This window comes from Lygodium microphyllum, chromosome 24 (genome assembly GCF_053477565.2).
Source record: "Lygodium microphyllum isolate KBCC chromosome 24, Lygodium_microphyllum_v1.1.10, whole genome shotgun sequence".
Taxonomy (NCBI): domain Eukaryota; kingdom Viridiplantae; phylum Streptophyta; class Polypodiopsida; order Schizaeales; family Lygodiaceae; genus Lygodium; species Lygodium microphyllum.
This window is the reverse complement of record NC_141158.1, coordinates 68,045,251-68,070,528: the sequence shown is the minus strand read 5'-3', so window position 1 is coordinate 68,070,528 and position 25,278 is coordinate 68,045,251. Positions and strand designations below refer to the sequence as shown.

The 25,278-nt window shown below is 44.4% G+C and overlaps 1 pseudogene; it reads right to left on the bottom strand.

Annotated features, from left to right (window-relative positions):
- Positions 1–633: 633 nt before the first annotated feature.
- Positions 634–2,003, bottom strand: LOC148015200 (pyrophosphate-energized vacuolar membrane proton pump 1 pseudogene; annotated as a pseudogene).
- Between the last annotated feature and the right edge of the window lie 23,275 nt (positions 2,004–25,278).

The window sequence follows — 25,278 nt, the reverse complement described above, 5'->3', positions numbered from 1 at the left end:
ATAATAAAACATCAGCTGGAACATTTCGACAACTAGAATAAGAATGAAATGAAATATCATCCCATTATCTCGAAACATTTCTTATAAACAAATCCTGGAATAATTTCAACGCATTAGCTGTAATATAGATGAAATGATATGAAACATAGCATGAAGAGCAAAAAATTAGCTGAAAGAAAGAAATGTAGCATGAAGAGCCAAAAATCAGCTCTGGAAGAAAGAAACATTTAGAATAATCAAATGATGAACAAAATACCGACAATCATCAACAGAGCTCATCAGTTTTCTTATTGCTACTCAAAGCCCAAGCAAACATCTCAACAATATGCTTCTGGGACTCTAGGAATATCTTTGTACGCCTGGCCTCCAGATCCTCACGGAATCACTCAGACTCTCTCTGCATCTGCAGTTTCATCTCTTCTAATCTGAGAAAGCACTCCCCCAAAGTGCGGATCACAGAGACCAATTGGAAGAGTGGAGTGCTGTCAACTGGAGGCTGTTGATACCGCAAGCTGGACTTTGAAGAAGTCCTATGGTTGAGGAATCTGTCCAGCTTGAAAGCCTTCATGGCCTCGTAGTGTATACTGCGATTGCACTTCTTGTGGAGAGATGTGTAAGAAGTATTATGGTAATCTAGAGACCGGTTGCGATACCATCATTATCACTTATGGGACCATATACATCTATGGCTAGAAAAGTGGCAATGGTATGAAGCATTCCAAGAGCTGCGACTGCGATCTCGTACATGGCTGCTAGGGTATGGCTAACATAGATGGCAACAGCAATAGCAAATATTGGAAGAATTACAGACTTGTAGCCAAGTTCCAAACCAAAGATGACATTGGTAGCAACTCCTGTCCTGCAAGAATGAGCAACATCCTGGAGACTGGTCTGTATGTATTTCTGATGAAATACTCTATAACGTAGCCAATTACCAACCCTGCCCAAAGCCCTACTCCAACGTAGAAGAATAATTTCCCGTTTTGAACCATCTTTGCACCACCGTTAGGATCATATATGTAAAACATGGATGGTAATGCCAGCCAACAAACAAAAGTTGCACCCAATGTCATTAAGATGGTGGATATCAGCAACTGTCTCTTCAGTGTAGGTTCAATATCCCTTATATTTGAGATCTTGACGAACACATCAGTTGAACAAGGTTGTGATGAGGCACACCACAATGCCCATAGAGCTAATGAGTAGAGGGAAGCACATAGCAGTGAAGTCATGATTTGTGCCAAATGATGACATGGAAGCCACAACAAGAGCTGCACAAGAACATTCAACAAAGGAGCCAAACAAATATGAACCCATTCCAGCAATATCTCCCACATTATCACCCACATTGTCAGCAATGACTGCTGGATTTTGTGGATCATCCTCTGGGATATTCCTTTCTACTTTTCCAACAAGATCTGCTCCAACATCCGCAGCTTTGGTATAGATTCCACCTCCAACCCTTCCAAATAGAGCCACGGATGAGCCTCCAAGCCCATAGCCAGTGATGGCCTCAAAAAGGCCCTCCCAATCATCCTTGTAATAAAGCTCGAACAGTCTTATAGTGATGTATAAAACTATGAGGCCATTAGCAGCAAGTAAGAAACCCAACACCGAACAGCTGGGGCACATTCGTGCTTTGGATCGTATCTGCAAGGCTGGAGCTTAGTACTGAACCCCTTCATAGATCCCAGGAACAAGAAAATGATAGCAGCAAATATGCCCATGAAATAAACCAAATACTTGTACTCTGTCAACAAAAACGATGTGGCGCCTATGGATATGGCTTGCTGAATTTCAACGCATTTCCTAATAGATGCTGCATCTAATTCCTCATCCAATATATCCTCCTCGTCACAGTCTGATGATCCATTGACGATGTTGTGACTTTGGGTGTCGTTGTTGTTGAGGAAGGTGTAGCCATTGCTCGCAGGCCTGGACTTGTGCTTGAAGGCCAAGAGACCGGTTGCGATAGCGATCTGGTGATGGTTGGTCAGAATCATCTACATCTTCATCTAAGCTCATGGTGGACTCATGATCTGGAAGCTCTCTTTCCTTTCCACTTCCGGTGTCTCATGTCTCTCTTCTCTTCTCTCTTCCTCCGTTCCTTGTCTCCCTCGCGCACTCTTCAACATGGTATCAGAGCGAGGTTTCCTCTCTCTTTTCTCTCATGCTGGGAGCATCCTATGCTGAAGGAGTAGTGTTGCTTCCTCTCTCTCTCTATCATTATCCATCCTCTTTCTCCTCTTTCTCCTCTTTCCTCTCCTTCTCGCCCTCCTTTTTCCCTGACCCCTGCCCCTGCCCCTGCGTGCCCTGTTCTGCCTCCCCTGTCCTGTCGGCGAATATGTGAAGTTGCTACACCCAAGCGTGCGCACAACAGCCAGGAACAGCAAGTTGCGGCAATGGCAGGGCTGCGAGAGAGGAGAGACCGTTGCCTCCCTGTCTTGTCGGTGAATATGTGAAGTCGCCGCACCCTCGTTTGCCCTTGACCCCTGCCCCTGCCCCCTATTCTGCCTCCTCTCTCTTGTCGCCATGGCCGCAGACGACGACACATCAAGCACCGCCACAGCCATGAGGAGGAGGACAATGCCCACCTCGACGAGCCCCCCCCCCTCCACCCTTCCCACTAGGACCTCCATCCAGTGCCACCACAAGATGGAGAAGCTCCGCCACAAGTACCATGCCGAGCCCATTGCCACCCTACTCCGAGTTCGAGTCCAGCAAAAGCATTAGGGTTCCCAAGGAAAGAGAGCTTCCAAATCATGAGTCCACCATGAGCTTAGAAGAAGATGCAGATGATTCTGACCGACCACCCCCACCAGATCGCTATCGCAACCGGTCTCTTGGCCTTCGAGCACACATAGTTGGAATATATAGAGTACGACATAGCCCCATTCCTTTCCCCTAAAATAGAATAATCCGGAAATTCTACATCTACTGACACTAGGTCTTCATTGTCTTATTATCTCATCATTTGAGAAAAGTTCCTAGCTAACCGGGGCCACCCTTCCGTAGGACGGACCTAAGTCATGTCCACCGCACTTTCCTCAGTTTGATTTAGTTATCTAATTACCTAACACATTACGTTTTGACATGCAAAATCAGCTTCCTTAATTAAACAAATTAATCACGCGTTCCTTCACGTAACTTAGGCACTAACACAAAAACAATGTCAAGCAAGTTCCTTTTTCTTAAGTATCTATTCTTTATTTATCATAATTCCGGAGTACATCCAATACCATGCCTGAAGGCTATCCCAGCAATCTATAGGATTGTTGCTTCAAGTTCTGCCTGTGGACTAGTACATGGGCCTTGAGATCCCATCTCGAGTTACATCGGCCTCTTGCGCGGGATCCGGAAACAAGGGATTTACAACCAAAGCCTTCCTTGGCACCCAAGCGTCCTCCCGCTCCAAGTAGTACCCACGGAGAGACCTGTCGTGGCGGGTTAGGTCCATATACCCGGCGCGATTAACAACCCCCTTGGATAGGGCCAGGCAGACAGTCGAAGGTAATTGTTCCTACCTCTCTTTAAACCTAAAGCATTAAGTGTTTTCCTCGAATTAGTTCCTTGAGCAGAGAGATCAAGTAATGTACCTAAGTACAAGTACGAACATTTCGGAGGTCGTTTGTACGACCGACTGCTAAGGTGTGACTCCTTTTTTTTTTCAGATGCTCCCAACATCCAATCTTAATCCCTAACTCATGCATTAGCTGGTCAATCAAGGCAACGGACATGCCTTATTCGCAACCCAACCAAGGGTCTTTTAATCTCTAATTCCAACCATGCTCAGTTAACACACACGACAACACATAATTCTTCATTGAGACTTTCAAGATGCAGCCTAGATTCATGTGATCCTTTTAATTCTCTTAGTGCGGTTCTATGCCGGATTTCCCAATCAACATTATCCATCATGCACATTGTGCGTTTAGTATAGTTATACCTCCTAAATGACTTTTATCTTTCTTTATTCCTAGCAACGAGTACTTAGTTTTAATGCACCAGATCACATGTGATTTGAAAGTTTAGGGTTTTGTCTAACGATGCAAGTATATCTCATGGACAGAGAATAACATTTCATGTGTTTCTTTTAACCATGATTGCGAAATGTGAAATCTAAATGGTTGTTCATGCACTGAACTGGTTAAAAGGCTATCATTTTATGTGAGGTAAGGCGATAACCTTATCATTTTATGTGACTAAATCTTATGCAAATTCCAACCTCTACTGTTTCACACATGCTACTTAGTTCTTAGAGTAAACAAAACCCTATGCATGACATTAATCTTTTCATCCCTTCCACGAGAAATAAATCTAAATTAATTTTTAGCGCTTAGAACCTGGGCTTGATTCATGTGTGATGCGTTGGTCATTCCGCTAGCCCCTCAGTGGCTTGGATGCCTAGGCTTCTCACAACTTTCTTCTTGGGAGCCATTCGCCTTGCGGAGATTAGGCAGTCCGAACCTTTACAGGTTTTGGGTTGATAGGTTTGGTAGAAAAGACCGCTGGATGGGGGTCCTTCGCCGAGAGGGTGGTTTGGGGTGTGGCTCCTTGCAGTTACCAACTCTCACTTCTTTCTTTTTCCCTGTCTCTCTTCTTATTCTTTTCACTTAATCTTCCTCTCTTCTTCTCCACTTATTCTCCTACTCTCTCCCTCTCTCTCTCTCTCTCTCTGTCTCTTCTTCTACATCTCCCACTTCCTTTCTCCTTCTTCTCCTTCCCTCTCTTTCTCTTCCTCTTCTCTTCTTTTCTCCTTCTACTCTTCTTCTTCTTCTTCTTCCTCTACTACTTCTTTCCTCTCTCTCCCTCTACCTTCTCTTCTTCTTCCTCTACCTCTCTCCCTCTACTTCCTCTTCCTCTACCTCTCTCCTCCTCCTTCTCTTCTTCTACTTTTCTCCCTCTACTTCCCTCTGCCACTCCTTCTTTTCCTCTCTCCTTCTCCTTCTCTCCCTCTTCTTTCTCTTGTCTCTTACCCTCCTTCTTTCTCTTCTCTCCTTCTCCTTCTCCTGCTCTCCCTCTTCTTTTCTCTTCCTCACTCCTTGTTCTTCTATCTCCTCACTCCTTCTCTCCCTCTTCCTCCCTTGTCTCCTTCTTTTTTCTCTTCTCTCCTTCTCCTTCTCTCCCTCTTCTTCCCTTCTCTCTCTCCCTCCTTCTTTCTCTTCTCTCCTTCTTTTTTTCTCTTCTCTCCTTCTCCTTCTTTCCCTCTTCTTCCCTTCTCTTTCTCCCTCCTTCTTTCTCTTCTCTCCTTCTTTTTTCTCTTCTCTCCTCCTTCTCTCCCTCTTCTTCCCTTCTCTCTCTCCCTCCCTCTTTCTCTTCTCTCCTTCTAGTTCTCTCCCTCTTCTTCCCTTCTCTCTCCCACCCTTCTTCTTCTCTCTCTCCCTCCTTTCTCTTCTCTCCTTCTAGTTCTCTCCCTCTTCTTCCCTTCTCTCCCTAACCCTTCTTCTTCTCTCTCATCACTCCTTCTCTTCTCATGGCCGAGTTGCATGGTGCTCACAGGGGGAGACGGCTTGTTTGGAGGCCCAGGGAGGGTCCCGCAATGATACATCAATGGGAGGTGACTAAGGTCAGAGGCCCCAGGGCCCGTTTCAGTAGAACAACGGAGGGAGGTGATGTGAGTTGTCCCATGGGTGGCTGCATAGTACGTCAGCCCCACGGCTGCCGTTGCAGCAGATCGCAGGGGGGAAAACATGATTGGACAGCCAAGGGGTAGGGTGGCTTGGGACGGAGCTCGGGGTGGACCTGCACAGCACTGGGGGACAGCATATGGATGGTGACAACGGCGTATGGACGGTGAGGTAAGGGCGTAGCCTCCCTCTCCTCCCTCAGGGGAGGGGAGAAGCCTCCCCTTATATAGGGGAGGGGAGGAGGTAGGTGGCATGGCCACCCCTCCACCTGGAGGTTGCATGCCTCCCCCCCCATCATCCAGCACTCCCACTCTCTTTCCCATGCTGTCGACGGGGAGAGAGTGGGGAGTAAAAAATTTTGAAATTAATGAGAAAATTTTTCTTTTCCTTTTACAATTCTAGGGGAGGGTTCCTATGGCCCATTACATTCTCCCCCTCAGAGGAATTGAGATATCCTCATCTCGAGAGGACCTAGGGGTATTGTTGGTTGAGATTATCTTCGTCCATCTAGGTGGCATCCTCTTCGGGATAATCTTTCCACTGGACGAGGTATTGTCTCAAGGTCCTTGACCTCAAATGCCTCTTGCTGACATCTAGAACTCTATCAAGTTGTAGCTCAAGGACTCCTTGGCTAGACATTACAACTTGCTGATCATCAAGCACATGATTTGGATTAGGTAGATACTTTTTCAATAGGCTAATGTGGAATACATCATGAACCTTTAGGGTTGTGGGTAGCTATAGTCTGTAAGCATTAGGTCCTAGGCACTTAGTGATCTTATAAGTTCCACAATACCTTGGACTTAGCTTCTTAAACTGTCCCAAGGATAGTGAACTCTTTTTAGGGCATACGCAGATGAAGACCATATCACCTTCAATGAAGGATCTGTCTTGTCATTTCAAGTCTGCGTAAGCCTTCTGTCTGTCCTTGGTGGCTTGGATGTCTTGTCTTATTGATTTGATTTGATCATCCATGTCTTCCAACATCTGCCTTGAAGCTTCTACCCACATGGTTGGATCTGAGAAGCTCAAATGAGTACGACAATCATGCCCATACAATGCTTGAAAAGGGGTCATCTGAATACTTTGTTGGTAAGAAGAATTGTAGGAAAACTCATCCAGGAGTAAATATTGAATCCACTTTTGGGTTCACGACAGCAGTATGCCCTAAGCATATCTTCAATGACTTGGTCGACTCGTTCCATTTGACCATCAATTTGGGGATGGTAAGCTGTGTTGAAACAGAGTTGAGTCCCAATGGCCTCAAAGATAGCCCTCCAGAAGTGTGATGTGAAGAGAAAGTCACGATTACTAATGATTCTTCTGGGTAACCCATGCAGTTTGAATATTTCCTTGATGAATAATCTTGCGATGTCTGAGGCTTTATAGTTTGTCTTGAGCGGGATGAGATGTGCAACCTTGGTGAGCATATCTACTACAACCATAATAGAGTTGTATCCTCCCTGAACTTGGGGTATGCCAACAACAATGTCCATACTAATGAATTCCCATTTCATTTGGGGAATGTCAAGTGGTTGCAATTTCCCTGGCATTTTGACATACTCTACCTTAATGAATTGACAAGACAAACATTCCATGACATATTTGAGAACGTCACCTTTGAGCCTATCCCAATAATAGCTCTTTTTGACCGCATTAAGGGTCTTGGCAGAGCCAGGATGTCCTGAGAAAGGGGAGTCATGGGCTTCCCAAAGTATCTTCTGCTTGAGAGATTGGCTTGTAGGGATACATAATCTTGTCCTAAAGTAGACAAATCCACTACTGATAGAGAATTCTTGATACTTCGTCTTAAGCTTCGAGTCTTAATCCTTGATGGGGATCTCCCTTAGCAATTTCTGGTAGACTGGGTCATGACATGCCTCTTCTCTGGCTAGCTCAAGGATTGGGTTTTTTGGCATTGATACCTTTGGGGCTAAAGATCTTGTTGATGATGGATCTTGTAAAATAAGAGAACTCAAAAATTCCTTGTGATTGAGTGCATCGACAACTACATTCTCTTTTCCAGGCCTATATTTGATTTAAAAATCATATTCTTCCAACACTTCGATCCATCGACATTGCCTCATGTTGAGCTCATTTTGGGTGAAGATCCATTTAAGACTCTTGTGGTCCGTCACTAAGGAAAATTTATTACCTAGCAGGTAATGTCTCCAAAGTTTAAGAGCATGGATGACGGCTAGCAGCTCTAGATCATGGGTAGCATAGTTCTTTTCATGGCTCTTCAATTTTCTTGAAGAATATACTACGGGATGACCTTCTTGCATAAGTACACATCCTAAGGCAAGTGCGCTAGCAGCAATTACCACCTCAAACTCCTTACTAAGATCAGGAAGTTTCAAGATGGGTGCTGATACTAAGCTTTGCTTTAGTTTGTCAAAGCTGGTCTGTTCTGCAAGTGACCATACAATTGCTACTTACTTCTTTAGTAGATCAGTCAGAGGCACTGCAATCAAAGTATAATCTTTGATGAAGAACTTGTACCATCCTGTCAATCTAAGAAAGATACATATTTCTTTGATAGAAGTTGGTGTTGGCCATTCCAGATTGTCTTTGACCTTTGCTGGATCCACTGAAATTCCTTCTGCTGATACAATGAATCCTATATATTCAATCTGTCGCTTGAAGAATGCACACTTCTTCTTCTTGGCATAAAGCTTGTGTGTTCTCATTGTTTCAAGAACAATGCGAAGCTGGGGTTCATGATCTTTATTCTGTTTAGAGTAGACTAGGGTATCGTCAAAGAAGACGAGTACAAATTCATCAAGATAGGGCCTAAAGATATCCTGCATTAACATGTTGAAGGTAGCAGGAGCATTTGTCAATCCCAATGACATCACTAGGAATTCAAAGTGTCCATACCTTGTGCTGAATGCAATCTTTGGGATATCTTCTTCCTTGATCCTTATCTGATAATATCCAGATCTAAGATCTATCTTAGAGAATATCTTCGAACCTTGAAGACGGTCAAGTAATTCATGTATTCTTGGAATGGGGTATTTATTTTTTATGGTTGATTGATTCAACCCTCTGTAGTCAATGCATAGCCGAAGCGTTTCATCTTTCTTCTTTTGGAACAGAACTAGAGCTCCCCATGGTGAATTGCTAGGACGGATGTAGCCTTGGTCTAATAGTTGCTTGAGTTTCTTTTTCCGTCCAATAGCTTTCAAGATGGACATCCTATACGATCTCTTTGGGACTGGTGCAACTCGTGGCGCCATCTTGATTTCATGGTTGACTTCCCTTTGAGGAGGAAGTTTTGTCACATCCTAAGGAAATACGTCTGCGTACTCCTTTAACCATGAGGGTTCTTTTCTAGATTCCTGATTTTGATCTAGCTTATTCAGCTTAATTAGATAGATAGGTAGGCCCTTTCTAACTCCTTTTATAATCCGTGTTGCTTTTGTCAGCTATATTTTTGGCTTGCCAGCCTCTCCTTGAGTTGTAACTAGTTCCCCTTCAGAAGTTTGGAAGGAGACTTGGACCTTTCCACAGTGGATGTGGGCATCATTGGGTATTAGCCAATCCATTCCGAGCAAACATTCGTGGACACCACCTAGGGTCATTACCCTGAATCTCATCACAGTTGGCTTCCCTGCACCGACTAGGAATTTCACCTTAGCAGTTTGCCTAATACAAGAGACATCACGACCATTTGCCAATTCCACAAGTAAAGTAGGTGCGTCTATTGTGGCTATCCCTAACCTTTTTACACAGATCGATGAGATGAAGAAATGTGTACTGCCACAATCGATTAGGGTTTTGAAGCTTTTACCTTCATAATCCGATGGAGTTTGGATCACTAAGAAGTGGCGATTCGGACCCTTCTTCTGAAGAGCGGTGTGAACCGGATGGATCTTCTTCATCGCCTAGCTCCTTATTGGCAACACTGGAGGTTCTCCCTCTCGCCATGACGGTGGCTCCTTGGAATGGCCCTTGGGGATGTCCCCAGTGTCCGGGCTCATTGCAATGGAAGCAACGTAGATTGTGGTCATTACCTTGTGTAGGAATAAAGTTGTTGACAACATTAGTCCTAGCTTTCTTCCTTTGTCCCTAATTCCGACCCTGTGCTCTCTTAGTCTTAGCTCTATACATTCCCTTGTTCTGATCCCTGTAAGGCCAAGTCCTGTTGTTCCTTGGCTTGTTCTACACCTCTTGTATTATTGGTACAGCTCGAATGAGTGCATCCATTGGGTGCATTGATTCCAAGCCGGTGTTTATGGGTGGATTTAAGCCAGCACAAAACTTTGACACCTATTGTGTCACATCTATTTGTGGCACGTACTTTAAGAGAGAGACGAACTTTGAATAATATGCATCAAGGGATAGTCCAAGCTTCTTCAATTCACAGAATTCGTTCATCTTCTCTGTGTAGTAGGCAGGTGGCAAATACCTCCCTCGCACAGCTTCCTTAAGCTTCTCCCAAGTGACTGTCCCTTTTGAGATCCCTTGGTCTCTACACCACTGTTTCCACCACTTGTAAGCTTAAGTTTGGCGAGCATAGCTTGGTTAGCAGGTGCAGGCCCTGATGCCTCAAAATAGTCCTCCATGGACTCGATCCAGATCTCGGCGTCAGTTTGAACAGTCCTTCCCTTGCCATCGAATTCAGGTGGCTTGATTTATTTGAGAAGGAACTTCTTCTCTTGAATCACAGATGTACTTAGTGCAAGGGTAGGACTTGGAACCTGCACTTGGGGTTGCGCTTGGACAATAAGATTCTTTATGTTAAAAACTTATCAAACGTTTCTCATATTACGTTAACATGACCAGCATAGCTTTTAGCCAAGTGACCTAATCACTTAACTCCTTTGCCAATATTTACAGTCAGGATAGACAGTAGTAAAAATCTTGTTCATTCATGAGGGCAAAGCCCTTTGAGTATATTTATTTTGGGAAGGTAAAACTAGGTGATTGGTACATCAGTTTAGGGAAAATAGGATTGTGTTACAATCGGCTATAGGGAGTGTGTAATAATATGGAGTGGGGTCATGGATTTTCAAGAAAAGATAAGTCATAGGAAGCTTGGGGTATCCCTTCCTTTGATACCCGTTCTTCTCATAGCGCCCTAGCACTTTGATTCCTGTCGGCAGGGATCACCCGAGTCACATCTTCATACACATACTTGTTTTGCTTGACTTGCCAAATGCCAACATGCAGGGTTGTGTTTGCATGAGCCTCGACAAAGATGAACAGCTTCACGATCTTTAAATCCTCCATCCACTTGAATCTCTTCAAGTTGGTCTGAAGGTACGCAAGTCGGTGGGCTGCTATGTAGTATATTCCCAATTCTCTCGTCCACCTCTCTTCTGCGTACAAGGGTAAAGGATTGTCGATGGGGTCTAGAATATTCATCATGCCTAGCCTCCATCGATAATCCGAAGTACGCATTGTAGTCACAAACATGACCTGGAACACCAAGAATTTATTCCATGCTTTGTGACTCTGCAAAACCCAGCATCCATAAGTAAGTAAGGAAATATTTTCAATAGAAAACACTGCCCTATTGCACTCACCTTCCCTTAGCTGTCCGCTTATTCCCTTTACTTTCCTCCATTAAATTTCTTTCTAGATCCTAGATCCCGTTGGTTTTCTCTGATACCAACTGTAACGTGCCCGTTTGTCCGCTTGCGGGACACGTCTTAGCAGCCCATCGGGAAGAGGGTCTAGAAGGCCTCGCAGGGAATGACCTGAGGTTTGCGATCTAGGTTTTCCCATGTCTGCCCCGAGCGGAAGTGTCCTACCATTCCCACTTGGGATCGACCTGAGGTCAGGGTTCCTTTCCTATCAGCAAAGTCTCTGTAAAGGAGCTAGCATCGAGCTCCAGTTGTACCACCTTTCGTAGGGACAATAGAGATGAAGTGATTTCAAGCTGCACTTAGTTCATGGAAAATGGGAAACGAGAGGGATGTCAAGCTCAACCTCTCTGTTGTACGGTATAGCCCCATTCCTTTCCCCTAAAACAAAATAATCCGAAAATTCTACATCTACTGACACTAGGTCTTCATTGTCTTATTATCTCATCATTCGAGAAAAGTTCCCAGCTAACTGGGACCACCCTTCCATAGGATGGACCTAAGTCATGTCCACCGCACTTTCCTCAATTTGATTTAGTTATCTAATTACCTAACACATTACGTTTTGACATGCAAAATCAACTTCCTTAATTAAACAAATTAATCACGGGTTCCTTCACATAACTTAGGCATTGACACAAAAACAATGTCAAGAAAGTTTCTTTTTCTCAAGTATCTATTCTTTATTTTTTCATAATTTTGGAGTACATCCAATTTCATGCCCAAAGGCTATCCTAGCAATCTACTAAATTGCTGCTCCAAGTTCCACCCATGGACTAGTACACGAGCCTCGAGATCCCATCTCAAGTCACGTCAGCCTCTTGCGTGGGATCTGGAGGTAAGGGATATTTAGCTAGAGCCTCCCTTAGCACCCAAGCATCCTCTCGCTCCAAGCAGTACCCATAGAGAGACCTCTCACGGCGGGTTAGGTCCATATACCTGGCGTGGTTAACAACCCCATTGGATAGGGCCAGGCAGGCAGTCGAAAGTAACTTTTCCTGCCTCTCTTTCAACCTGAAGCATTAAGTGTCTTCCTCAAATTAGTTCCTTGAGTAGAGAGATCAAGTAATGTACCTAAGTACAAGCATGAACATTTCGGAGGTCGTTTGTATGACTGATTGCTAAGGTATGACTCCTCTTTTTTTTTTGGATGCTCCCAGCATCCAATCTTGGGTCTTTTCCACATCTTGGCGAGATGCCAATAATTCCGAAACAAGATTTCGTAAGCAAATGGCCTTGGTAAGATAACTTAATTTTGACTTGCCATTTTCCCTTCGGTTTTACCTTAGGGTATCTAAATCCCTAACTCACGCATTAGCTGGTCAGTCAACGCAACGAACATGCCTTATTTGCAACCTAAACAAGGGTCTTTTAATCTCTAATTCCAACCATGCTCAGTTAACACACACGACAACACATGATTCTTCATTCAGACTTTCAAGATGTAGCCTAGATTCATATGATCCTTTCAATTCTCTTAGTGTGGTTCTATGTTGAATTTCCCAATCAACCTTATCCATCATGCACATTGTGCGTTTAGTATAGTTGTACCTCCTAAACGACTTTTATCTTTCTTTATTCCTGGCAACGAGTACTTAGTTTTAATGCACCGGATCACATGTGATTTGAAAGTTTAGGGACGTTTTGTCTAACGATGCAAGTATATCTCATGGACAGAGAATAACATTTCATGTGTTTCTTTGATTCATGATTGCGAAACGTGAATTCTAAGTGGTTGTTCATGCACTGAACTGGTTAAAAGGCTATCATTTTATGTGAGTTAAGGCGATAACCTTATCATTTTATGTGAGTAAATATTATGCGAATTCCAATCTCTACTGTTTCGTGCATGCTACTTAGTTCTTAGAGTAAACAAAACCCTATGTGATGGACCTAAAAACGGGCCGGCACTGGCTCATGCACTAGCCGGGCCTCGTCACTACGCACAAGACAACCCCTCGGCCTCGCGGCCAGGAGCGTCTATTAAAATCTCTGCCTTCCTAAACATTGCGTTTGTAATACGTTGTAGTCCAACTGATCCTAGCCCACTACTCCTCAGAGGGAGTCCCTTTCACATAGCCAAAAGGCTCGGATCACATACACATGGGGTTCCTCCAACGGGTGAATGCCGTCAACCCTCTGCGACTCTCCTACACCTTGGGGATTGGCCCCTCGATGCGTCGCTCAACATATAGACATTTCGTACACAAGTCGCTCAAGGTACCAAATAAGCGTGTCCAGGAATGTACCATTGTCCTTACTTCTCTTTCCCCTAGACCCCACGACTAGCCTACAGCACAGGTACCTCACTACCTCTCATTGTAAGTCATGTCCTCATAAACCAATTGCAATGCATGTCCAGGAGTTGATCACTGATACTTTTAAATCTTTTTCATGCTCCATGCATTTGGTGGATGCCTAGTGCTCAAACATTTAGCAAAACAGTATCGTGCACAAGTGAAAAAACATTCTTTTAATGGTTTCCAACTACCGTTCGTGCTTCGTTGCATGGGCCTAGCACCGAGGTGATCCTCGTGCTACTAAGCTCTTAATTTTAATTATTATCCGTCCTAAAATGCTATGCATAGAAATCAGCAACTTTCCCATCATCTTCACACGGCATTTAGACATATTTCAACTCCTCTACCCTTCCCCGTTTAAATATTGCATCGTTGGATAGGTTTATGGGCCATTTTACCATCATTTTATGTGAAAAATACCGGAAAAAGACACACTAGAACAAGAAGGTGGGGTTGAACTGAGGCAAATCCTCATGCTCCAGTCCCCACAAACATTCACAAACATTGCTCTTATTTATCCTTATTTTTCGGAACCCAAAATGCATTTTCCCCTATTTTTAAGGGTTTTTTCACCATTTTCTTGTATTTTTCCTTATTTTTCTGCATTATTTAATTACTGAAAATTAAGAACAGGTTATGGGCTGTGGCCCTTAGTTCCTTCTTGCAGAAAAATGAAAGTTTAGTTGATGTTCCTATTTACTTTCCCATTTTTATGCCAAAAACCCTCATTTTCCCTTGTTTTTTCATGTTTTACGTGTTTTAGCATATTATTTTGAACCACAAAATGCATATTTTTCTGATTTTTTTATTATGACCAGCAAGAAATCATAGAAAACAGCAACATGAACAATTATTATCCCACATGAACAACATTTCATCCATTAAAAGCCATAAAAGCTCACATTTCCTTTGAAAATTTTAAATTACCGGGCGTGTTTCGGGTTTTATGTCCATGGCTGTAGATTTGGAAAACAGCAGCACTTCATGTCCAGCACCATCACCAATCACCATTTCCAGCCCGTGGAGCAATCCGATCCATGCCCAACAAGCCTCCATCATTCTTTCTTCTTCCTTCTTCTTCCCACATGAACTTGCCTTTAGAAGAGAGAGAGGGAGGAGAGAGAAAGACTGAAATTAGAGATCTTCAAAGAGACCACCGTTTCTCGGGCGAGAGGCGGCGATAGAGTCCACAGACAGAGGGGAATGAAGCCCCATAATCCATCGGGGGGGTTGTTTGCAGCAGCCATGATGCCCTCTCTCCATCCATGGCGAAAAAAATGGCACCCTCTGTTGATCACGTTTTTTCATTCCTCTTCATTCTCTCTCCACGTTTTTTGCTTCATAAGGTGCATAAAATTTTTGGGGGGGGTCCAAACTCAAAAGGCATGCTCAAATTTGGCCTCCCAAGTGTCCACCTTTTCATATCTTGACCGTTTCCTTGGCCATTTCCCTGTCCGGACTCCGAATTGAGCTCTGAAAAATCCTGGGCGTCCGGCTTAGCATCCCACATTGGCCAGTAACTCTTGCCAACCCGCACGACTGTCTAAAAAATTATGAAAAATCAAAAAGTGTCGCTCGGGCTCCTTTAAAGCACTTTGATGCTTAAAATCGTCCTAGATTGAGCCGCCGCCTTTGACATTGAATATTTTTCCCTTGATATTCATAATTTTTTGCTATTTTTAAGCACTTCCCGTCACCTAAACTCCGCTCTCATTGGCGACCACGGGATAGGGCGACTCAGCCCGTCGAATCCACGAACATATCTGCACATAAACAACCAAAGAAGCATCAAACTGATACAAAACAATTATATACTAAAACTCAGCACAATGCTTCCCCTACCCCTGGACAGAACCAAGGCATGACATCCACAAGGAGTAGACCTAGCATTATCTAATAGAAGATCCGAAGTGAGTCACTAACCAGCTGCTCCAACACAGCCAAACCAAAAAATCCTATCAAAGAGGTTGCCCTAAGTGGTAGTCTGAACTACTTACCAACTAAAGACAACACAACTAGGAGCTCCTACAAGGCGAGGACTCCTATAGCCTGATCAAGGAGTATTTTCTTTCAGTACAGTTCTTCTTTGAGGATTTTTATTGGATGAACATAGTTGGACATGTAAAAAGGAGGGAGCTGAGCGTAGTGACCCAAGGAGAACAGGGCATCGGCCTCAGGACCTGTCTCGGCACCCAAGAACCTACCAAGCCCTCGCAAGGCGACACTTAATCCTTTTCTAACGCTCACTTTTATTTTCGCTCCAACCTTCCTTGTTTTGTCATCATTTTTTTTTCAGCAAGAAGCCACCCCTAGGAAGACAAGGTATCGGCCCCGGGTCTGACTCGTCCCCAGGAACCTACCAGGCCTTCGCAAGGCAATGATCAACTGCTTATATATTTTCATTTCATTTCTTTTCTTTGTTTTTCTTTGAGAGGGGTTAGAACCCCCTTTTTCACACCTTCGCATTTATATTCATCTTTTAGGATGTACAGGGTTTCTTGGCATCATTATTATTATCTTCTGGCAGGCTTCTCTAACTGCCTCACTACTAACAAGAACTCCTAGGATGGCTACCTAGCAGGCTAGCAGGACAGGGCCGCTGGGACTTTCCTCTAAAACAGGTCTTTCGATGCCTGACAATGTCTTTATAGGAGGCAATGACTACTCCGACCTCCCTCAAACATACTTAGCCTAAACCTGGGACTTCATGCCTTGGTTGCCGGTCCCCACCAAAAATATATCCCCTCGACAAGCACAAATACACATATAACAGGAAAGAAAGGTACTCGTAAAGGAGAAATATCACTTGGATTGGCCACAAGAAGCTTCTATCGATGCCGCGACAAAGGCTCCCTCCAAGCTTGCCTTCAAACCTATCTAGCACAGTACTTAAAACAAAAACCCAATTAAACGCACCCGCACTAGGCAGGGAAATGGCCCTCTTGGCCTAATGAAATGAAAGACTTCACTACAAAACTGAATCGGCCCTCTTGGCCTAATGAAATCAAACATACTACGCATAACATCCTCCTAGAAACAACCATGATAGACATCAAAGCATACCATTCCCAGGGGAACAAAGGCTCGTAGCCCCTAGACTAGGTGCATTAGATTATGACCCATCCCTCCTGCGTATATCGCAAGAGGTGTTCGCATCACATGTCGTCTAACCATTCTGTGGGTCCAAGTTAATAAAGGCAGATGAGTCTCGCTTACCCTCTGCATCACCCAGATCAACCATCGTCTGCCAAAGAGGGCATGTTCAGAAAGCATACCCCACAAACGACCAGGTCCTATCTCACTATCAATAGATATATCCGGACAAGGGCCACAATTAAAGAAGAGGTCTTCTTCATACGCAAAATTAGCCAATGAATCGGCAAACTGATTCCAGTTTCGTGGAATCAGCTGAAAAGACACTCTATCGAATTCGTCTAGTCGGGCTATAACAGTATGATGGTACATACAAAGGATGGGGTTTCGTACCATGTATGTCCCATTGAGTTGATTTAAAACCAACTGAGAGTCCCCTTTCACCAACAACTGGCGGATACCACCCTTCTTCGCAATTTTCAAACCCATAATTAGGGCTTTGTATTCTGCCATATTATTGGTAAAATTGGACCCGAGATAAGCAGCTAACTTCATGACAATGCGTCGTCGGGGGCCTCGGATGACAACTCCTACACTTCCTTTTTTGCATGGACCCCTGGACGCCCCATCAAAATACAAGGTGTACGTCCATAAAGGGTTTACATATCCCGCCATCCTGAACTCTACTCGTAATTATGGTAATTGATATTCAGCATATTCAACGGGTGGACTATAGGCTCCATCCCTCCATCATCATTGAATTCAACAGGGATGCTCGTCAAAATTTGTAGGCAATGATGGCAGAAGACCTTGATCTCCCACATAAATGTTCCGCCTTCTTGCTCAATCACCTTGTATCCTTTGCTCCACCAAATGAGCTTTCCCTGATGATACCTCTGTTCTAAATATGGGTGTTCTAAATAAGGGATCAGACGACCCATCAACCTCTATCACGATTTCCTTGCAGATATTTGATCGATCTCGCCTAGACCTGCAAGGCAGTCATAGCATTAGTGCAATCAGAAATAATAAGGTTTAATCTTATTAAGATTAACCTTATTTTTAAATTCTATCCCCTCAAGGTCAGCTAACAAAACTGTGGATTTATTCTTTCCTATTCTAACGATCCTATAGGGCCCATCCCATTTGGGCTCTAGCTTGCCTGGAAATAATTCACGTCGTGCATCATAATACAGAACAAGCTGTCCTTTCTTAAAGGTGTATTTCTTGGCTTTGAGGTCGTGTAACTGCTTCATTCGGCGCTTCGCCACTTCTTGGTGCAATAAGCTCTGCAACTTAAGCTCATCTAAATGTACCAGTGTCGTCAAGCGCTCAAAAAGTGCGTCTTCATCGCTCAAAGAATGATTGATGGCAAACCGAATAGTCGGCAGCTCAATTTCTAAAGGCAAGACACACTCCTCCCCATATACTAACTTGAACGGGGTATGGCCAGTGGCTCGTTTGAAGGTCGTATTATAGGCCCACACTGCCACGTATAACTTTTTATCCCAATCCCGTTTCTTTTCCGACACAATTTTGGACAGGATGCCCACAAGCTGCTTGTTGGTGCTTTCAACTTGCCCATTGGCTTGCGGATTATATGGGGTTGTCTTGTTATGCTTGATTTGCCACATCTCTGTCAAACCTTTAATCACCTTATTCAGGAAATGGGTTCCGCGGTCCGACACTAATTCTTTCGGCGGACCAAACCGGCATATTATCTGCTCTAAAAGGAAACTAGCAGTTTCTTTAGCATCATCTTTCCTTGTTGCAAAATGAATGGCACCTCATCAGGCATCACACATCGTCGATAGATGTCATCAACCCCTTGCCGATATAATGTACCTACGATCAAAACAAACTTTAATGCTTGCTGCTTAATTTTCCTTTTCTCAGCCTTAGATAATTCGGATCCCACCTCTCCCGTCGATAAATAATGCGTTATTGCAGCATACCAGGAGGGAATAGATGCCGTATCTATTTTAAATAACAACTCCATGTCACTACCTTCAGGCACAGATTCTTTCGGCTCCCCAAAGTCCACTAGACATTCCACGATGCCTTGCAACCTTGGTGGCTTACTCTTGATTTCATAATCAAATTCCTGCAAAGTGATCAACCACTTTGCTAGACGATCGGGCGGTTGTAGCTTATTCATCAATAGTCGAAGTCCCTCCGCCTTCGTATAAAGCACGACTTTCTCATAGAGAATGTAATGCCTGAATTTCTTGGTCCCAAAGACCATCGCTAGACACAATTTCTCCATGTAAGTATAATTGATTTCGGATACCCCTAGCTTCCGACTAGCAAAAGCAATCGGGTGGTACCACTTCTCTTCCCAAATTTGGGCTAAACAGCAGCTGATACTATACATGGTGGCTGTTGAAAATATATAAAACACCTCACCTCTTTTAGGTGCTTTTAAAACGGGCGCTCTTGCTAGCTCTTGCTTCACATCCTCGAATGCTACCTTACAAGGGTCACCCCATACAAACGAACAGCTAAAGGACAATAAATTTGTAAGCGGCAACGTTCTTTCTGCCAAGGCGTTTATGAATCTACGGTAATAACCAACCGAAGACAGAAAGCTATGAACTTCTTTCGGAGTGCGTGGTGGACCCATGGCAACTATAACTTTGACCTTCTCGGGGTCTGTCGCAATTCCCACCGAACTGACCACATGACCCAACAACAGCCCATAAGGTACTCCAAAAACACACTTCCGTGGGTTTAGGGCGATGCAGAATTGTCTACAGCGCTCGAAGCATTTTCTTAGAATGATCAACTGCCTCACTCTCACGGTGGTGGCCCCTAAGTCATCAATAAACACCTTCAACTCTTCAGGGGATATGTCACCGAATGTCTTATCTGCTGTTCGTTGCCATGAACCAGGCGCATTGCATAAACCAAAGGCCATCACATGGTACGCAAAAGTACCAAATACAGTGATAAAGGTTGTTTTCAACTTATCCTCTTCTGCAATTGCCATTTGGTTGTATCCTGCAAAGCAATCCATAAACGAATATATCTCCCTACCCGCTAATTGATCCAAAATCTGGTCAATAAATGGCAATGGGTAGTAGTCCTTAACTGTCTGCTTATTCAGCTCCCTAAAGTCTACACATAAACGGATTTGATTATTCCTCTTCTTTCTAATCACAACTGGCGAACACCATTCCGTGTGTTGCACAGGAAAAATCAAACCCGCTTTTCGAAGCTTCTGTAACTCTTCAAACAGCCCGTCCCTCAGTTCAAAAGGCATACGCCTTACTTTCTGCCATACAGGACGACTGCCCTCTTTCAACGGAATTGTATGCACAGCAAGACTAGGAGGAATGCCTCTCAACTCATCATAACTCCAGGCAAAGATATCACGGAATTCCTGGATCAAGGCCACATAGTCCTCCCTTTCTGATGTACTGAGCATAGAACCTAATTTGATTGGCCGCGAATCATCAAGCGTACCAAGGTCTAGCTCGATAACATCTGCATCTCTTATACGATCTTGGCCCTCTATCGGCTCGTTCAAAGTGATTTGATAGATGTCCTCCGTGGTGGATCCCTCTTTGGACTCATCACTCGATGATGTCTCACTGCCAGATAAATCTTCTAATGTCTCCAATTCTGTAGAAGATAGAGGAGCTCTCTCACTCTGCGGCGACTCAGGATAAGCATCAACCACCACACGCTGGGCACCTCTGCCGAATATCAGTCGACCAGCGGGTATATCTACTTGGCAGTCCGCTTGCAAGATCCAAGGTCGTCCGAGTAATACTTGGTAACTTGGCCGGCCTGCAAAACAAATCACCCTAAAGTCCAATAGGCATTCTACATTTGCAACAATAACATGGACCTTTGTAATGCAGCCTTCCGACTGTCTCAAACTATCATCTGCCATTTTGAGAATTGTGGAGGTATCTTTCTGGATCGCAAGGCCCAACCTTTCCATCAGTTCAGAACTCATAATGTTGACCGATGATCCCGTGTCGACAATGGCATAATCTACTAATATCCCATCGACATAGGCTGCAACCCTTGGGCAATGCTTCTCAGCATCCTCGAACCAGTCATCACCAACTCGCGCAATACCCAAAGGTTCTACGATATACCCGGTACGTAGAATCTTTCTAAATTCCTTACGTACTCCTGGGGAAAGCTTAATAAGCTGTAAAAGATTCACATCCGGTTTGACTTCACAAAGAGAGCTCGCCAAATCGAATTCATGATAGTTCGATAGAGCTCGCTTTTCACACCAAACCATCCGCTCTTTAGGTCGCTGAACTAGCTTTATTGCCTCTTTCTTAACTTTCACCTTCTTCTTTGGTGGTTCCTTATCGGCTTTACTTTCTACGGGCTTCAAAGGTCCCCCTTCCATGGCAGGATCCAAAACTTGCGTTCCTTTATCGCCCTGTTTAGGGTTTCCGTCGACAGGCTTATCCTTGTCAGCTTCTCTACCCTTTTGACCTCTTGTAAGGACACCTCGCAGATTGGAGGTTTCAGTATCATTAACGCGTACAGCCTCAATCAAACTAACCCCACTACCACTTGGTAGCTCCTCCACTGTAGTCTTTGATCGTTGAAGTATTTGTTTAGGCCCATCTTCTCGCTGGGAATCGTTTCCTTGAGCAAGTTGATTAACAAGCCCTGGTTGCCGACTACCTCGCTGGAGGGAACTGATCTTACTCCAGCAAGTAGCTGCTAAATGGCCGGATTTTCCATAGATATCGCACTTAACATTCGGGCAATTCCTTGGATAGTGCTTCCCACCACACCATTTGCAACTAAACCTCGAAGGTGCACCCTCCTCTGGGTATCTAGTTCCTAACAAATTTTGTTGTTTTTTAAGGAAGTTGACATCCACGGCTATTTGTCGATACTGCTCCGTAATCATATCGGTATAATGTTTCATCATGTCCTTAACCTCGCCAAGAACATTGGAAGAACTCGACTCATAGCCTTGGTCATTACCATGTCGTTCCATCGGCCTAACAATTCGATTAGGCACTGGTTGTTGAACCACAGGCATGGTGTTAGAATTAACCGCCTGGCCTCCACCACTTGGAGCCATTTGACTGCCCGTAGGCATCGATATGCTAGGTGGAGCTGGTAATAAAGGGACATTCTGCATCATGTTCCCTCTCCCATTAGGATTAGCCATCGCTATCCCTTGGCCATTACTGCCATTGGCTATTGCCATATTGTTTCCCAATACTAAACCCATGTTCGAATTGCCTCGAGAAGCATAGGCTGCTTGTAATCGGGATTCCACCTCTTGTGCTCGTGTAATGGCAGTATCTATATCCCCCAAGGGGACACTACTGAACTGCAATTGGATATTAAAGTCCAACCCATGTAGGAAATATTGCAATTGGGCAGCTGCGGCGATAGGAATAGAGGTGTCCAACTTACGGAAAACCTCTTTTATCTTCTTCGCATAAGCACGAATATCCTCGTGTGGTTCTTGGCGGGTCACGTTGAGTACACGCAACCAATATTGCCCACCCCTTTCAAGGGCAAACTCCCTTCGAAAAGCTCCATAAAATGCATCAATGTTCAATATGGTTCCGGCTTCTAAACCATGATACCATATAGCGGCTCTTCCTTTGAGAGTCATATTGAAGAACATCATTAAATGTCCTTCCTCTTGAATGCGACAGTTAAACATCAGCTTTTGAAACTCCCTAATGTGGAGTTCTGCATCTTCCTCAACTAACCCGTCGCCGAATTGGTGGCTCGGGTGGATCGCGTGGCGGCGGCGGCGGCGGCGGCGGCGGGTGGACGGCAGGGTGAGGCGGGGTCAGGTCAAGTGAGGTCACGCCGGCGGCGGCGGGCGGCGGCGGCGGCGGCGGCGGGCGGCGTCGCGGTCGGGCGGCGTCGGCGGCGGCGGCGGCGGCGGCGGCGCTAACTTACTGCTTGTGGTACTAAGACCACTAGATCCACTCCCTCGTAAGGGTTCAGCACCGCTACGCTTAGGAGAATATCTCCTAAAAATTTCAGCACGTCGCCTAGCTCTTTCATCTCTTTCTTGCTTTTGGATTTCTGCTAGACGATGCTTATCAATAAATAACGGATCAATCTCAGTATCCTTTGGCATAAACTGCTAGTTGGTCCCTAAACAACCAGGATTCGAGAACCGCCACTTTTAAGCGGCTCCCGGAAAACGCACCACTGATGGACCTAAAAACGGGCCGGCACTGGCTCATGCACTAGCCAGCCCTCGTCACTACGCACAAGACAACCCCTCGGCCTCGCGGCCAGGAGCGTCTATTAAAATCTCTGCCTTCCTAAACATTGCGTTTGTAATACGTTGTAGTCCAACTAATCCTAGCCCACTACTCCTCAGAGGGAGTCCCTTTCACATAGCCAAAAGGCTCGGATCACATAGACATGGGGTTCCTCCAACGGCTAAATGCCGTCAACCCTCTGCGACTCTCCTACACCTTGGGGATTGGCCCCTCGATGCGTCGCTCAACATATAGACATTTCGTACACAAGTCGCTCAAGGTACCAAATAAGCGTGTCCAGGAATGTACCATTGTCCTTACTTCTCTTTCCCCTAGACCCCACGACTAGCCTATAGCACGGGTACCTCACTGCCTCTCATCGTAAGTCATGTCCTCATAAACCAATTGCAATGCATGTCCAGGAGTTGATCACTGATACTTTTAAATCTTTTTCATGCTCCATGCATTTGGTGGATGCCTAGTGCTCAAACATTTAGCAAAACAGTATCGTGCACAAGTGAAAAAACATTCTTTTAATGGTTTCCAACTACCGTTCGTGCTTCGTTGCATGGGCCTAGCACCGAGGTGATCCTCGTGCTACTAAGCTCTTAATTTTAATTATTATCCGTCCTAAAATACTATGCATAGAAATCAGCAACTTTCCCATCATCTTCACACGGCATTTAGATATATTTCAACTCCTCTATCCTTCCCCGTTTAAATATTGCATCGTTGGATAGGTTTATGGGCCATTTTACCATCATTTTATGTGAAAAATACCGGAAAAAGACACACTAGAACAAGAAGGTGGGGTTGAACTGAGGCAAATCCTCATGCTCCAGTCCCCACAAACATTCACAAACATTGCTCTTATTTATCCTTATTTTTCGGAACCCAAAATGCATTTTTCCCCTATTTTTAAGGGTTTTTTCACCATTTTCTTGTATTTTCCCTTATTTTCCTGCATTATTTAATTACTGAAAATTAAGAACAGGTTATGGGCTGTGGCCCTTAGTTCCTTCTTGCAGAAAAATGAAAGTTTAGTTGATGTTCCTATTTACTTTCCCATTTTTATGCCAAAAACCCTCATTTTCCCTTGTTTTTTCATGTTTTACGTGTTTTAGCATATTATTTTGAACCACAAAATGCATATTTTTCTGATTTTTTGATTATGACCAGCAAGAACTCATAGAAAACAGCAACATGAACAATTATTATCCCACATGAACAACATTTCATCCATCAAAAGCCATAAAAGCTCAAATTTCCTTTGAAAATTTTAAATTACCGCTTATTTGCGTGTTTCGGGTTTCATGTCCATGGCTGTAGATTTGGAAAACAACAGCACTTCATGTCCAGCACCATCACCAATCACCATTTCCAGCCCGTGGAGCAATCCGATCCATGCCCAACAAGCCTCCATCATTCTTTCTTCTTCCTTCTTCTTCCCACATGAACTTGCCTTTAGAAGAGAGAGAGGGAGGAGAGAGAAAGACTGAAATCAGAGATCTTCAAAGAGACCACCATTTCTCGGGCGAGAGGCGGCGATAGAGTCCACAGACAGAGGGGAATGAAGCCCCATAATCCATTGGGGGGGTTGTTTGCAGCAGCCAGGATGCCCTCTCTCCATCCATGGCGAAAAAAATGGCGCCCTCTGTTGATCACGTTTTTTCATTCCTCTTCATTCTCTCTCCACGTTTTTTGCTTCATAAGGTGCATAAAATTTTTGGGGGGGGTCCAAACTCAAAAGGCATTCTCAAATTTGGCCTCCCAAGTGTCCACCTTTTCATATCTTGACCGTTTCCTTGGCCATTTCCCCGTCCGGACTCCGAATTGAGCTCTGAAAAATCCTGGGCGTTCGGCTTAGCATCCCGCATTGGCCAGTAACTCTTGCCAACCCGCACGACTGTCTAAAAAATTATGAAAAATCAACAAGTGTCGCTCGGGCGCCTTTAAAGCACTTTGACGCTTTAAATCGTCCTAGATCGAGCCGCCGCCTTTGACATTGAATATTTTTCCCTTGATATTCATAATTTTTTGCTATTTTTAAGCACTTCCCGTCACCTAAACTCCGCTCTCACTATGCACGACATCAATCTTTTCATCCCTTCCACGAGAAATAATTCCTAAATTAATTTTTAATGCTTAGAACGTGGGCTTGATTCCTGTGTGCTGCGTTGGTCATTCCGCTCGCCCCTCGAGCATTGCCAGTGGCTTGGATGCCTATGCTTCCTGTGACTTTCTTCTTGGGAGCCATTCGCCTCGCGGAGATTGGGCAATCCTCGGGACCTTGACAGGTTTCGGGTTGATAGGTTTGGTAGAAAAGACTGCTGGATGGGGGTCCTTTGCCAAGAGGGTGGTTTGGAGCGTGGCTCCTTGTAGTTACCAACTCTCACTTCTTTCTTTCTCCCTCTCTCTCGTCTTCTTGTTTTTACTTAATCTC